The sequence below is a fragment of the Dunckerocampus dactyliophorus genome, chromosome 12 (assembly GCF_027744805.1).
Source record: "Dunckerocampus dactyliophorus isolate RoL2022-P2 chromosome 12, RoL_Ddac_1.1, whole genome shotgun sequence".
Lineage (NCBI taxonomy): Eukaryota > Metazoa > Chordata > Actinopteri > Syngnathiformes > Syngnathidae > Dunckerocampus > Dunckerocampus dactyliophorus.
The window spans coordinates 10,000,775-10,016,961 of record NC_072830.1 but is presented as its reverse complement, the minus strand read 5'-3'; the positions used below and the strand labels follow the sequence as shown (position 1 = coordinate 10,016,961).

General features: G+C 40.8%; 1 long non-coding RNA gene across 1 annotated transcript; it reads right to left on the bottom strand.

The window, feature by feature from the left end:
* Positions 1-200: 200 nt before the first annotated feature.
* LOC129191725 (uncharacterized) lies at positions 201-1,842 on the bottom strand. Its single transcript, XR_008573262.1, has 3 exons — positions 1,653-1,842; positions 1,050-1,125; positions 201-680 (listed from the first exon to the last, which is right to left on the bottom strand). It is a non-coding gene; the product is annotated as an uncharacterized LOC129191725 (long non-coding RNA).
* Positions 1,843-16,187: the final 14,345 nt, after the last annotated feature.

Here is a 16,187-nt window from a genome sequence, read left to right as displayed (position 1 = left end):
TACTGAGGCAGTACTCACCACGTACGGATCCCCAAATTTTGCCCACGTTTGTTTTTGCAAGTAGACAGCACGAACTCGCAAGTACAGCGGGTTGAGACTGGGGCTTGAGCGTTGTTAATTCGTTCCAGAAGGTCCGACTCGAACCAAATCAATAAGAATGTAAATCAAAAAAGTCACAAATGGCGCATTAATAACTTTATTCTAACTTGAACACAACAGCAGGGCAACTCCAACACCATGTATGCATCTGTAGTCCTCCCGGGACCACACTTCCTCATTGTCATGAGATGACCAGAGAGGGGCATTCAGGGACACTCTGAACATCACAAGAACGTGTTTATTATGTATGCGTGGTCTTAACAGAAAGACAAAGAAAAAATAAGTGGATTTTCTTATCACTCCCTTGCTCTTACTGCTGAGGTACAGTTTACTGCATTTAAGTATGCTTGGAAATCCCAGGAAATAAACCCTTCACATCGAGAGGAGCCAGCTGAGGTTGCTCAGGCATCTCGTCCGGATGCCTCCCGGGCGCCTCCCTGGTGAGGTGTTTCGGGCACGTGTCAATGAAGGCCCCGGGGAAGATCTAGGGCACGCTGGAGGGATTATGTCTCACAGCTGGCCTGGGAACGCCTTGGTGTCCTCCCGGTGGAGCTGGAGGAGGTGGTCGGGGACTAAGAGCGCTGCCCCCGCGACCCGGACCCGGACAAGCGGAGGAAAATGGAATGGAATAAACTCAAAACGTGAATTTAACTTGACTGGCATGGTGTCTTTGAACACCTCATTGCTCATTAGAACACTGTTCAAGTGTGATTCTAATGTGCTTATTAAAGAGCGTTTGGCAAATAGATTTTCAGCTTGATTTAAATTTTCAGTTGATTTGGAGCCGTTAATACATGCAAATATATATAATGATGTTTTGTCATTTACTCATAAAATACAGTAAAAATAGTCATATTTCACACATAGTTGCAAATGGTGATCAGTCATGATTCATTAATTTGAAAACTGATATTTATGTGATTAACATGAACATTTATTGGTACTTTTACCTTCATTGAAGACGCGATTCTTGATGCGAGTGTACACGACCAGACACCACACGGACACCAACTTCCTGTTTTGTGTCTGGAAACAGAGAAATGTACGTTTGTCACATTTTCACAAATAGAATCAAGGGTTCACAAATCAGAAACTGTTTTTATGACTTTGTTAATCCAGTCCAGATCTGAGAAATCTCGGTCCTGTGGTTTTCAAACAGCACCAGGTCTAATACGGGCCAGATTTTTAAAAGTACGTAAATGCACCTTTACTGCATTTTCACAAACAGAATAAAGGTTTCACAAATCACATGTTTTTATAACTGTGTTTTTAACCTTTGGGGTCTGTACATCCAGAAACTGTGTTTTTAATACTTTTTCTTAATCCAGTCCAGAATTGAAAAGTCTAGGTCTCGTGCTTTTCCAACAGCACTATGGACTACGTCCTAAAAAAAAACACGTCTAAATGTGCCTTAATTGCATTGCGTTTTTTTTTTAACCTTTTGTCACGATCTGTGGTGTGGCTGTCAAATGCTGGACCCCCGGTGTGCAGAGACAAACGCAGCGTGCAAATAAAAGTCCTGTCATTTAGCACGATGAGGTGCAGGTACTCACAGTAGTGCAGGATACAGGCAACAAAAGGCGACAGAGGGGAAAGCTCAGTGAAAAAACACAACGGGAAGACACTGGGCTGGCAACAGGTAAGAAACAGTTCAGGTGACAGAACAGGCGAGGAGAACAGAGGCAATGAACTAGCGTCGTCTTACGAAGCCAACTAATTGCAATTGCCGACAGCCGCGCAGCGATCCACTGAGGTGAAGCGGCTGCTTGCTACACCCGGCAGGACGTACACCAAAGAAAATAAAAGCACCAGACAGGAAGTCACCCTTCCTGTCCTGCGGAGCATGACACCTTTGGGCTCAGTAGATTATTCCAGTCTAAATTTTAGAGGTTTAGGTCCAGTCCAGTTTTCGAAACGGACCAGGTCTAATATGGACAAGAGGCTGAAAACATAGAGAAATGAATGTGCCTTTATTGCATTTTCACAAATACAATAAAGGTTTCCCAAATCACAAACTGTGTTTTTATGGATGTTAATGTGCCATCGAGACACCGCACAGACACCATTTTCCTGTTTTGTGTCGTTGGGAACATTCACATCAAGAATCAGTCTTCAGTAAAGGTAAAAGTAACCTTAAATGTTCAATGATCCCTTCCATTCATCATTTGTATGCATTTAGAAGTGTTTTATGCATGTAAAACTACTGTATAAAAGGGAGTTTTTTTTGACAGTCAACCCCTGACGACATCATAGGCGGGTGACATATAACTCCCGGTTAGCAAGCTAGCTTCTTTGTTAGAAGCCAAGGATGTTTTGTGAAAAAAGTACATTAAGAACACAGTTGGACTCATGCAGTGTATTAATAACACCACAATACCGTATTATGTAAACGTAAACGGAAGCAAAAATTACATTAGCACGTTAAAAGAAAAACACACTAACCAAGAGGGATGCTAACCGAGGTTCCACTCTAAAGCTAAAAACATTGTATCTCACAGTGTCGCCATGTCTCTGTGGATTCAACTCAAGCACAGAACAAAATGAGCATCTCGATTGGGAGAAGTAAGCTTTTACTTTTCTCAGTCTAAATATTTCATGATTCTTTCATGAAGAAAGATTAAAAATTCAAAGTCATGGCGTTGCAACAAGAACAAAGTCCATTCAATTTGCTCTGATGTCATCCTTATGCTGCCACTAGGGGCAGCATTTTACCCGAGTTACCTGAGGATTGCTATAATTTGCTGTGATGTCAAGTGACTTTCATACCAAATTCTCATAAATAATTGAACACGGAGTTGATATTTTCTTATCATTCGGTTGCAGGAAACGGTCATTTGTTAAATGCAAACATGTGAGGTTGATTGAAACTGCTTGAAAAGAATAAATATTTTTATGTGGTTTGTTTTTAGCCGTGGATTTTTTTAATGAGCAAACTCGACTAGACTATAAGATCAAATCTATGCTGTTCCTTTCTCGTGCTATCAGTGTTTTCCAGTCCTGCGTGTCGTTTTAATCAATTGTTTTCAAACTAATTCAATGCATTTTCTTGAATTGTTTTCATCCACTTTGTGGTTACGTTACAAAGTTAAAAAAAAAAATCTATATATGAGATAAGAGATAAAAATAAATGAATAAACGTACTTGCAAGGTGACAAGAGAATGCAGCAGTTTCACTTGAGGCTGTTTGTGGCCCTCACGCGTCTTTAGAAGACGTGAGATCATCTGATGAAAGCTGTCAGAACACAAAACCACGGCGGAGGCTTTAGATCAGGCGGCGATCCAATGAGAGATGAAGGATCGCTTTAACCTCCGTTGGCCTGAACGCCACACACGAGATAAAGTGCTAGTTTCTGTGCTTTTTTGCGCGCATTTGCATATGTAGTCTCACCTCGCCGGGTCAGGTTGAGCGTCACGCCAGCAGCACCTGCCTGGGGGAGCCAGTGAAGATACCTGATCAGAATGATGGATGCTTGTGAGCCTCGTGCATGCGCCGACATGCACACCTGCCGCCTGTGCCCCACTTATTGAACCCATGAATCAATTTAATGAGCGGAGGACGGGGTCAGGTCTTCAATAAACACCCCGGCGTCTCGCCCCGATTGAGCGACACTGTGAACCGAGGTCTTCCAGCTAAAAGACAAAGAAGGAATTCAAAGCAGGAGCTTTGGGGCGAAAGATTGCAGCTTGAGAAAGAGAAGCAGACAGGTGATATTGGTAATCAATACTGCAGCAGTCAGGTGATTGTTCCCTCCTTGATTCGTCCCATTTAGAGGAGTGTACTTCCCGGACTGACTCCATGATTCCAGCACTGCTTCCTGTCGCCATTGTCCTCTTCCTGGGCCGCGTTAAAGTCGTCGCCTTCACTGTTTGGCTTGATCTTCATGCTGCTTTGAACAAAACTATCAAGCGGAAAAATATCTCACTGAGATGAGGAGTTCAAGCATCCAGTGTTGTTTTTGGCAGCAATTTTATTTTTAGTCTTAGTCATTTGCACAAAAATGCTTCTTGTTTTAGTCACATTTTAGTCATTTCCATACGTTTTTGTCCAATTTAGTCGACGAAAAGTCGAGTTGATGAAAAGCTGATGAAAACTAACATAGTTTTTGTCTAGTTTTAGTCAGTTTTAGTAAAAAAAAAATAAAAATAAAAACTATCATTTATGTCAATAAGTATTGAAATTTGATGAGGAGAAAAACTACTCGCAAAAAGTACTCTCTCTCTATACAAGGTACAACTGTACAAGTCTGTATTGTAACAACAAATCAAATGTAGCTCTATCATATCTTAAAAAACATAATACCTGCACAATAACGGAAATGTCTTGCATTTTAAACATCTGATAACCAGCGGTCCCGAACCACCGCGCCGCGGGAAACTTTCAGGTGCAATGAAACAAAAAAAGCACACTTAAAAAATAATAAAATAATACAATAGGTCCCCAACTTACAAACATCCGACATGCGAACTTTTGGAGATACCAACACAAGCCGACTGGTCTATTTTTTCATGTATTTTGCCTTTTAGTACTGTAACGCCATATTTATACTGCTACATCTTGACACTGCTAATGGCACCAACAGGTACAGGAAGCCGCTGGGGAGAGAAAGCTAAATGGAAAGCTAAATTGTAGCTGTATGATACAACCCCGACAGAGTGTGGGATTAAAGTTTATGAAGAGTTAATAGGCCTGCTTAATTCTACACCACCAACAGAATACTACCTCTTTTAGAAGAGTCTAACGACGACGACCATTTGTCCTTTTTCAATAACTCCTCCTCCTTCTCCACCACAACAACGTATGCTCGGCCACTCCTCTTCAAAGGTAAATATTTTAATTTTTAATTATCATTACGTATTATTATATCATTTTTATTATTGTTTTTTTCATTAATTATGCTCGTTTAATATTACTACTGCATCCAAACTCATATTTACATACATACGCATATACTGTATATGTATACACGTACATGTAGTACCTATATCATTGGTAATATTACCTTTTCCCCGACTTAAGAACGATTCGACTTAAGAACGGTCGTCTGGAACCAATTGTGTTCGTAAGTTGGGGACTTAGTGTAACTACATCATATTTTATGTAAATTCACAGAAATATTGGAAATATGAGGCATTATTTTATTTTTAAAAAAACATACAGTTAGAAATCCCAGTTTTTGAATATTTATGGTGTTTTTTGCGAGCGGTGACTTCTCCAACTTTGTTCGACTGTCCTTGAAAGCACCATCTAACTTAGTCCCACACTGCACAGTAATTTTACCATTTTTCTTTCACTTCATATTTGCTCCCAAATGCTGATACTATGTGGGAATCCATAAAGGTAAGATTTGATATTGAATATTGATATTGGTATTGAGTGCTAATGTGCATAGTAGTGTAATTATCCCCAGGGCAGACCCAGGACACGCTGGAGAGATCGTGTCTCACAGCCGGCCTGTCAGTGTCCTCCCGGTGGCCGGAGAACGGGAAGTCTGGACTTCCCTACTGAATCTGCTGCCTCCGGAAAAGCAGAAAATGGATGAATGGATGGATGCTTTGAATCAGCACAACGGATAAAGCCATGGAGAGCTTGAGTAAACTATTCAAGAAGGTAACAAGCGACCTTTGGTGTAAGTGACTCGTCACTTGCAACTTGGCAGTCAGGTTTTGTCCAAGCGAATGTGAAATGTATGAAATTCCCGGCTGTCCTCCTCCCTAATTACCGCCAGCCATGTTTACCCGTGAATCAGGCCAGACTCGCACAGCATGATGACCTCGCTCGCAAGCACCGCCTGTAGCTCTTCTCCAAACGGGGGGCGTGACTCAGCCATGCGGCTTCAGAGAATGAGGGGGGGGACCGTCACTCTCATGCTCCATTAGACACCGCTTCCCCGCCAGATGAAGAAAAATGTCTTCAGTTTGGGGATGCTGACTAAATGGCAACCATTCGTCCTTTGTGCTATGACCTCATGACAACTGGAGGCTGCTGGTGCTTGAATGAGTGGGGGCGGTGGGGGCGGGTGTTTATACTCGCAGCATGTGATGAAGGATGACAGTTTTACCCTGGAAGTGTGCCGAAAACAAGCTAGGATTATTTCACACAATCACAATTGGAGGAAAGCATCCATTCACCTGAGACCGATCACCTGTCAGTCACAGGACTGACACATAAAGACACCGAAACTGACATGTGTAAGCATGAAAGACTGGTGTCCAAAGTCAAGGATTAGGATTAAAAAAATAATAGTTAGAAAGAAAGCCTGGATGGGATGAGAATCAGCACTTCCACGTCCGAGGGTGGGGTGCCATCTCCAGGTCGGGAATGAGATCCTCCCTCAAGTGGAGAAGCTGAAGTACCTTGAGGTCTTGTTCATGGAACTACTCGGCATATATTGACAGACAGGGCTTTGGTTTAAGCGTCTTTAATAAACAAAAAGGTGAAACACAACACATCAAATGCATCCAATGCTACCATGGATGCAAAACATCTGGATGAAGATCACCTACGTAGATTCATAATCATATCATGGAAGTGGTTTGTAAACATGAATTCATATGTTTTGGCTGCATGGAGATTGAATATTACCACTTGGTCTTGTCAGCTTGCCTTTCTCCTTCTTTGCCAGCCAATCGGCGCGTCCATCTTGGTTGTTGATGTTTATGCAGTTGCTCTTCCTGTTTGTTCCTCTTTCATACCATTCCTTACTTCACTTGTGGTTGCTTTCCTGGATGTCCATCCATGATTCCAAACTCCAGCCTTTTCATTGAAGTTGTCCCAGTGTTGTCTTTCAAAAAACGCCCAAAAACTCCTCATTACTTTCACGTTGTAGACGATGAACGAGATTGGGTCCACAAGAACGAGACAGGATGAGATTTTAACGTTGATTTTCAGAAAGTAAAATGAAAAAATATGACTGGACAAACAAACTTCTTTATTTAACCAAGTCACAAAACTATGCAGGTGTGTTATGAAATTTGTATTGTCCCACAAATAGATGCTAAACAATATCATTGCCAACATTTTTTCAACCAAATAAACCAGTAATTTTATAACATATAATTAATAAATAATATTATATGATAATGATGGAATATTTCCTTTAATATATCATCTTTCACCAAGCAAAGTTGTGGCATTGCCTTTTGTGACATGTATTTTCTCACAAACAATTCCTACTGTCTGTCAAACGTTTGTAGCATTTCTTGAAATGCTGACTTTCCAACTGTATCAAAGAGCAGTATTTCTTTTGCGATGACTTTCTGTGATTTTTAATTTTAAAATTTTGTGCTGTTCCGTTTGTATTTACTTTGCCGACCAAACGTCTCAGTGAGTGTTGACTGTCAGAACGAAGGCTCTGCATCCATGTGTCGTTGTTTCCCAGATGGGAAAACCGGGTGGATACGTTTGAGGTAGACAAGTTATTTTTGTTGCTGTTTATGTTGCCACCACTTTGGAATATATTGGGCATACTGGCTCGATCATTGATGGGCTCACCTTGCTCATTATTATTAATATTACAGATCTTGTGACACGTCTAGTATTCATAGCATTGTTTGGCTGGGGAGGACGGGTAAGTTGAAGTCATATAAAAGTTCTTTGGGCTGGAACAAGAGCGAAGGCATAAATTGTGTCATTGCACTTTATGACTGGGCTTGCTCACAACACGCTGCTTTACAACTTCCATGCATTTTATAAGACCTGTCATTTATTACAGCCATATATTGGCCATGAAATAGCGTGCCACCGCCGCCGCCGCCACCGTCGTCACCTGGCACGCAGCCCCGTCCTGGCGCAGTTATTAGCTCCTCACTGAGTGAAGGGAAAGATTTCATTTCCAACTTGCAGCTCCATTCTTCAGTGTTGTTTCTATTAAGTGACAGCAAGGAGCCTCTACCCTGAGGGGGAACCTGCACGGCCTTCATTACAAGCTACTTTTAATTAGTGCTCGTAATTAAAAGACGAATAAAGCCTGCGAGAGAAATTGATATGCCAATGAACATTTTCATGCTGATTGGTCAGCGTTGCTAAATGGTGTAGTGGAATTGCAGAAAGAACGGAAGAAGGAGACGTGCATGATGATGTCTTGATTAAGTGAAGGCAAGGTTCTTTCATAAGCACTTGAACTTCTCGCCTTTTTCCTCTGACCATATGTTCCAATATGGCGTCCAGATGGCAGGCCAATCATATTCCTGTCAAATTAAAAGCAGCCTGCAGCGGCTGAATGATTCATGCTGTCAGCTTAAAAAGACGGGAATCAGCTCATCATTCCCACTTTTCATCTTTTCATTCACTTTTCTACTGGAATTTAAGCACATCTAACACCACACATACACACACACACACACACACACACAGGACTTCTACCAACATTTTCACTCATCTTCCTGAGAACGACTTCAACGACAAGGGCAGTGAACTACAGAGGGTACAGAAGGTTTAGTGTTTTTATGTTGTAGTTATCATCATCACAGTCAACTGTGAATCATGTCTTCTTGCTGCTTCTGTTGTCCGTCACTGTGGATTATTAATATGTTTGCCAGCTTCAATAAAAATGCAAATTCCCAAAGGAGGCCAATCTTTAGGAGGAAATGAAGTCCTGGAATTGGCCGAGATTTATAGGAGTGTAAAAGATGCTCCTGTGGGTCCAATGCTGACACTTTACGACTGCTTTACATTTCCATCACGTTGGATCTTTTCTTAAGCGTGCGCTCATATTTCAAGACATTAAAGGAAACGACACGGCACCAGTGTCAATGCTTAACCTGTGCCCTCCGAATGGTTCTGGTCTTGGCTGCGGTAAATGGACTTGTTGTAATTATTCCCCTTTGGAGCTGCAGATGAAGCGTGGAAATGAATTTCATTACGAGGCAAATTGTGTTGGACATATGCTGGGCAAACCCTGCTTGGCAGCCTCACATATGACATGCTGATTCTTATTATTTTGTATATTCTATTATATATTCTATTTATAGTGTACTGTACATGTATGGTTTACGTGTGGTTACGTGTGGTGTCTACGGAGCCCCAGAGGGGACATGGAGACGGTCCCTGCGCTCCGATCTCGCTGCCGGCTTCTCACAGAGATCAGTATACGTCAGACTGCACAGAAGACGACTCATTTTGATGAAAACTGGGTTGTAGCTGTTTGTCTGTGTTGCCACGGTTGGAAGGAGGTATGGTTTACTGTGTTAGAACCATTCACTTGGGAGTTAAGGATCCCGGACGTTTGAATATGTGAATATGTTTCCAGCTTTACCACAGTCTCTTTTGCGATCACAAACCACAAAACAGTTTTGCGTTATCTTGGAAAAGTTTTGCAAGGGAACGCAAAAGTTTGTTCTTTTTTTTTTTTTTTTTTTTACCCATCCTATTTTTTTTTCTCCATGTCCCATTCATAGGTGTACCATCGTTGGACATGCTTGATAAACATTTACTAGTAAATACTGAGAGCAAACGATAAAAAAAATGTCTGCTTTGGTGTTTGTTTCACTGATCTAAAAAAAAGACTGGATCGAGCAACCTATTGTTTTCACGCGCCAAAATTTGAAGCCAGATTTTTTCGATCGCCGCCATCTTGGTGAGACCACCTTACGCGCCACAGCTTTGTGATTGTGCTGGTATACGAACGCAGAATTAGTGAAAAATCATCAAAAACATCAGGAGTGCCAGTGAAGGAAGCGAGGATGAGGAAACACAACTTAAAAAGCACTTCCCAAGAACCTTCCACTCGTAAGTACTTTTACTTGGCACCTTTTTTTGACCTGATATATGTGCCACTACTTGAACGGCTTTGCTTTGAAAAGTTCTCGAAATGTAACCAAAAGTTAAAGTATGAACTTTGATGGGTGGTTTTGCAAGAATTTTCTAGTTACACCTTCCTGTAACAACTAGGCCTTTTTTAATGATAAAATTATTTCTATGCAGTTTTTTACAGTAGGCTTTGAGTATTTGCACTTATCTAATGTCTTTTTGTACCAAAAAACAGCTTTTTTAAAAGCTACCACAACTACCAAGTTACATTAATTCTGATACCACACATGATTCACGCAAAGGTAGAAGACATGTGACAAAATTTCTGCTTTCTTCCTGCCTTAACCTTATCCTGAGATAAAAAAAAAATAATGGTTTACCGTAGGAAAATAATTAGACAAAGATAGACTTTAAATTCCGTACGTAAACAATGTTTGCAGGCTGCCACACAGCCAATTTTTGTCCGTCTCGAAGCTAAAATACATCTTACTAGCTTGATAAATGACACAAAAGTGTATAAATCTGAGTAGTTATAACCTTTAGTAGTTGATTTTGGTGGCTATACGATCAATCAAAGTTTTACCAGTGCGTTGCCATACTGTTGTCTCACAGCAAAGTGGTCTCACCAAGATGGCCGCCGCAAATTTCCATTGGCTTCAAAAATAAAACAATAGAAGCTCTATCCAGTCTTTTTTTCAGTGGTTTGTTTCCATGAGCATGCAAAGTAAGCTTTTTCAGCACAGTGCTCTCTGGTGGTCATGTGTAGAACTGCACGGTCTCATAGGAACTTCTTGGCAGGCATGAGTTCTGATGTCAATCACATGACATCTGATATTAATTGTGCAGCAAATTCACAAACTGCTTTAGCGAACTCATCCACTGATTCTTCCCTTTGTCTGCCTTTTTAAAAATTATACATGTATACTGCAAACACTCCTTCCTGAGCCACCACCTTATCGTGGTGAAGGTGTTTGCGTGTCCCAATGATCCTAGGAGCGGACGCGGGTCACCGGGGCCCCCCTCTGGAGCCAGGCCTGCAAGTGTTGCACGATGATGTGCATCTGGTGGCCGGACCTGCACCGATGGGGTCCGGCCAGGCACAGCCCGAAGAGGTAACATGGGTCCCCCCTCCCATTAGATCACCACTTGTGGGAGGGGCCAAAGGGTTCAGGTGCAGAGTGAGCTGGGTGGCGGCCGAAGGCGGGAGCCTTGGCGGTCCGATCCTTGGTTGCAGAAGCTAGCTCTTGGTATGTGGAAGGTCACCTCTCTGGCGGGGAAGGAGCCTGAGTTAGTACGTGAGGTGGAGAAGTTCCAGCTAGATATAGTTGGACTCACCAAGAGCAAGGGCTCTGGAACCAGTCCTCTTTAGAGGGGTTGGTCTTTTTTCCACTCTGGCGTGGCCAGCAGTGAGAGGCAACGGGCAGGGGTGGCAATTCTTGTTGCCTCCCGCCTCAGGATCCGCCAGGAGGAGCTGGACAAAGTAGCTGGGAGAGGGAAGTCTAGGCTGCCCTGCATAGGCTGCTGCCCCCGCAACCCAACCTCGGATAAGCGGAAGAAGATGGATGGATGGATGGATGGATGGACGGATGGATGGATGGATGGATGGATGGATGGATGGATGGATACTGCAAACAATATAACTGTACTGCACTTATACTGCAAACAATATACGTAAATGTACTGCATTTATACTGCAAATAATATAAGTGTACTGCAGTTACAGTATACTGCAAACAATATAAATTTACTGCATTCATACTACAAACAATATTAATGTACTGCAGTTATACCGCAAACAATATAAGTGTAGCGGTGTCGTGCAGTGATAGAGCAAACAGAAAGTGAAAGGAAGTAAAATAAATAAAATAAAGTCTACGCTGATTTCGAGGTCTATACAGGCGAGCAGGGCAGCTGATATTGTCTTCATTGTGGACTTGCAGGATTCACGCTGCAGATTGGAGCTCTTGCACATTGTGTGTGTGTGCGTGTGCATGTGCGTGCGTGCGTGTGTGCGTGCGTGTGTGTGTGTGTGTTGGGAGTGAAAGGAATAGATGACTGTCAGTGGGTGCAAATGGACGTGTGATTAGTTAGAGGAGTGGATCAATGCTGTATCAATGATATTGATACTGATGTCAACCGATCCCAGTATTGGCAGCAGCTAATATCAGTCTAATAAACACACGGTATTTCTTTTACTGTGGTGCCACTGAATGCATTTCGCAGATAAAGAAATACTGCAATATACAACGTAAAGTCTACGAAACGTGCCATATTTATTGTCTCATTTAGAAAATGATAATCAATAGTCAAGCAAAAGAATATGTTCAACAACTAAGACATGTTAGTCTTCATAAATTCACAAATAAGAATCGGCTTTGTGCTAAGTGCACGTTCACATGAAAGGGGGCGTTTGACGTCATATTATTCTGCTGTACTTCCGCTGAAAAGTGAAGCGATCCCAGCCAGTGTATTTGACAAAAAATGAGTAAGTCATTATTATGGAGCGTTATGAGGAGTTCCCAAAAGATTATGACGGCTAAAAGCAACACTGTCGCTGCCAAAAGAGCGAGGGGAGGACCGCTGACTAATAATGCTGAGCATGTAATGTGTAAGTTTTGATTTTGATTTCATTCAAGAGAGAAGAAAACAAACAAACAAACAATATTAAAACAATATGACCTAAAAAACAAACACTCTTCAAACCAGAATGAAAGGGAGCAGAAAGAAGACAAGCTCATATTTAAAAACAACAACATAAACAAAAAATATCCATATAGCAGCAGCCAGCCACACAGATGGTTACACATCTCCTCAATTACAACTCAACCAATGCCATTTCCCACAAGAAAAATAACCACAGTATGACAGTCAATCCTAACTAACATATTTCATATTCCCTCAACATACTCATTTTAACCATTTTTTAAAATACTGTAGACGCCCCTACAACGGAAATAATCCGTTCCGAGAACCTTTACGTTATAGGCTTTTTATGTTAAACGAAGCGTAAAATACATGTAAAGATCTTCCCAAACTCACCCCTTTGGCCCTTCAAAATATTCAAAGCCCACCAAATATGTTGGGAAAATATAAGAAAACATTAGAATAAACATAGTAGAGTAACATTCCAATATAAAATAAGATAACTGTAAATGAATAAAACTGAAAAACAAAAACAATCTTACTGTTCATGAGATGTCTTGATCAGGAGCGCAAGTGGAGGCGGGAAGGAGGAGGAGGAGGAGGACTAGCCTGAGTCGAAACGCGACTCAAAGAGTCTAAGAGTCAGCTGGTCTCACAGACAAACGCACACGCACTACACGATAATGCTGTGTGCAAAATTTTAATTTGTAACTTAACTTAATTGTTTAAGTTAGTTTAAGGGCGACTACAAAGAGGAAAGGAGGATGAAGGGAGAAGCCTGTCCATCACACAAACTCACATACGCGCTGTATAAGTCAGCCAATGAGATGAGAGCGTAGGCGGTGCCCCGATAATCAGCCAATGAGTGTGAAGCGTCAGAAGGCGTCACCAAGTGTTAGTCTGAAATTGCACCAACTTGAGGCATTAATAAAGTTGATTGAAAAAAAAGAAAAAAAACTTGCACCGACTTGACGCTTTATGTTATATGGAATTCCTTCCGTAATACGATGCAAAAACTTTACATAAATTCTTTACGTTCAGTGGAATTTACGTAAAAGGAGGTTTACGTTATGCGAGGTACTACTGTATGATATCAGACTTGGATTCTTTAGTTTCTTGATTTAGATTGTTCCATAGACTGACTCCTTTTACACAAACACAACGTTCCATCATTCTAGTCCTGAATTTTGGTTGTTTGAAAATCACTGGACCTTTTGACAAATATTTGCTTTCTCTTTTTTCAAATCTTTTCTGAATATTAATTGGCAAAGTTTTTCTATAAGCTTTCAGCATAATTTGCAATATATTATATTCTAGTAATTCACGAAATTTCAATAGTTTTAACTGAAGAAATAATGGATTTGTTGGGTCTCTGTATTGTTTTCTACTGATTATTCTTATTGCTCTTTTTTGCAAAATAAATATTGACTGAGTGTATGTTTTACAAGCATTTCTCCATACCTCAATGCAATACGTCAGGTATGGAACAATCATGGTGTTGTACAACATAAACAGTAGTACCTCGCATAACGTAAACCTCCTTCTAGCTTTGTTTCAGTGCCTCCAAAGCTTCTTTCGATCTGCTTGTTATACATTTTTCTGTGGTAATGTCCCTTTGTACTGTATTGATCATTTTTATAAACTGTAAAAACAGGTAAATGATCATTATCATGATCCCACTCACTACTTTTCCATCACCTACGTTTGTGAAAATATTGTCAACAATAGTTGCACTTTTTGATGTTATTCTTGTAGGCTTAGATATCACTGGAAGCAAATTCAAACGATACAATGAATTTATAAAATCACCCGTGTTCAATGAAGTTGAATTTTCCAGATCAATGTTTCCGTCTCCACATAAAAACACAACCTTGTTGTGACTCCTGGCAAACAGGTCCATGATTGCATCTGTGAATGTTTTCACACATGAGCCTGGTGATCCATGAACACAACTCACTATATCATTTCTAGCACTTCACTAATGATTTCCACTGTGATCATTTCCATAAGAGCGTCAATAACAGTTGTCATATTACAGACAACCTTACATTTCAAACTACTGGTTACTTTATTATTACATTTTTCCTCAGTATAATACTCCCATTCATTATTTGGAATTAGTTCTTCTTTGTTCGTACCCTCGTCTATATCATATATTTTACTCTCTAAATCAACTTCTAAATGTATGTATGCATCCATTTTCCAGTATATGTCTATTTCCTGTATCCACTCTACAGCCCGTTCTCCTAAGTCTAGATCTGATACTTTCAATCAACACCATTGTTTTATTTTCCTCTTCTAAATGTTTCTAATTCTTTAAAATCTCCTATCATCCCAGCCTGAGACTCTTCTTGTTCTCTTATCCATACTTTGCCATTTCGAGTCCATGTTGCCGTGATGTTTTTCTGTTTTCTCAGCAAGCATCCTTGCTTCTCGTGCAATATCTCCATTTTTTTTGTTTTGTTAAATGTTCATTTAAGTATACATTAGTACCTTTCAGTGTCTTTGCTTGCACTGACAGATCAATCCTCTTCTTTCTACTAATGAAACTTAAAAAGATAGCTGGTTTTTCTTTCTCTGTCTTTCTTGGTAATACGTGACAAACAGAACTATCTTCACTTTGGATGTTGATGTTCTTACTACACTACTTATTGTTCCAGTGTCAGCAGTTCCTCCCGTGGTGCATCTTCTGTTGTCACCCCGTTTACAGTAGCTCGTGCGTAGGATCGGTGTCGACTTTCTAGGCCTGTTCATACCAAATTGCCTCTTTTTGTATGTTGTTCCAATTCGTCCACCCTTTGCTCTAACACAATAATCCTTTTATCTTTCTCCGTTAGCATGTCTTTCAATGATTTTACTTCCTGCATTAGTCCAATTAGTCGTCCCTGCTGTGATGCTGGTCTTGTGAGCTCACCCGACATAAACTTTAGTGATCTTTTAATCTCCTCCAAGTCGTCTGCAGTTGCCACGTCTTTATCCCGTATGTTGCTTCTTCCACTCGGCATTCTCTCTTCCTCAATCAATCAAAAAATAAGTGAACAATAATCGGTGAGTTTCCGTAGCGGTGAATCTTCAGTGAGTCCCGGGTTCGCCGATCAAACACCCCAGCAAGCGCCAACCGCCGGGACGAACGCCCCACAGCACAATTCAACTATTTGCAGGACAGGTTGATAACCTCAAAATACTTGATTTAAACCTCAGGTGAGTCCACTCGGTGGCGAATTTTTCAGTTAAGACTGATTTATTATACTAACTATACCCTACTAGTGTTTTCTTTTATCAACGCTCAACATTGCACAACTTTGACATTTTAACATTTGAAACATAAATAAATTGGAGCAACACTTTTTTGAAATCTTTGAACTACGTTTTCTTGTTGTAGCTTGTTGTGACCACGAGATGGCAGTGTTGACATGAGTTCATGCAAGGACTGCTGTGACGTTTATGGTTAAATGTTGGCCTAATTATTAATATTTCATAATGCATTTTATTCTCTTAAATCTATCTCGCTTATAGATGGATAATATCATCAGGGAATGTTCTTTTTTCTATTTTGTCTTGTCTACTTGTCCCCACGGGAACCTCGTAGGTTCTCAATAAATGGTGACGCCACCTCCAAATGAGTTAAACAGTGAAACACTGGCACTTTCATAGCCGATTTGAAGATGAAAGCCTGGACATAACCTGGTCGGGACCA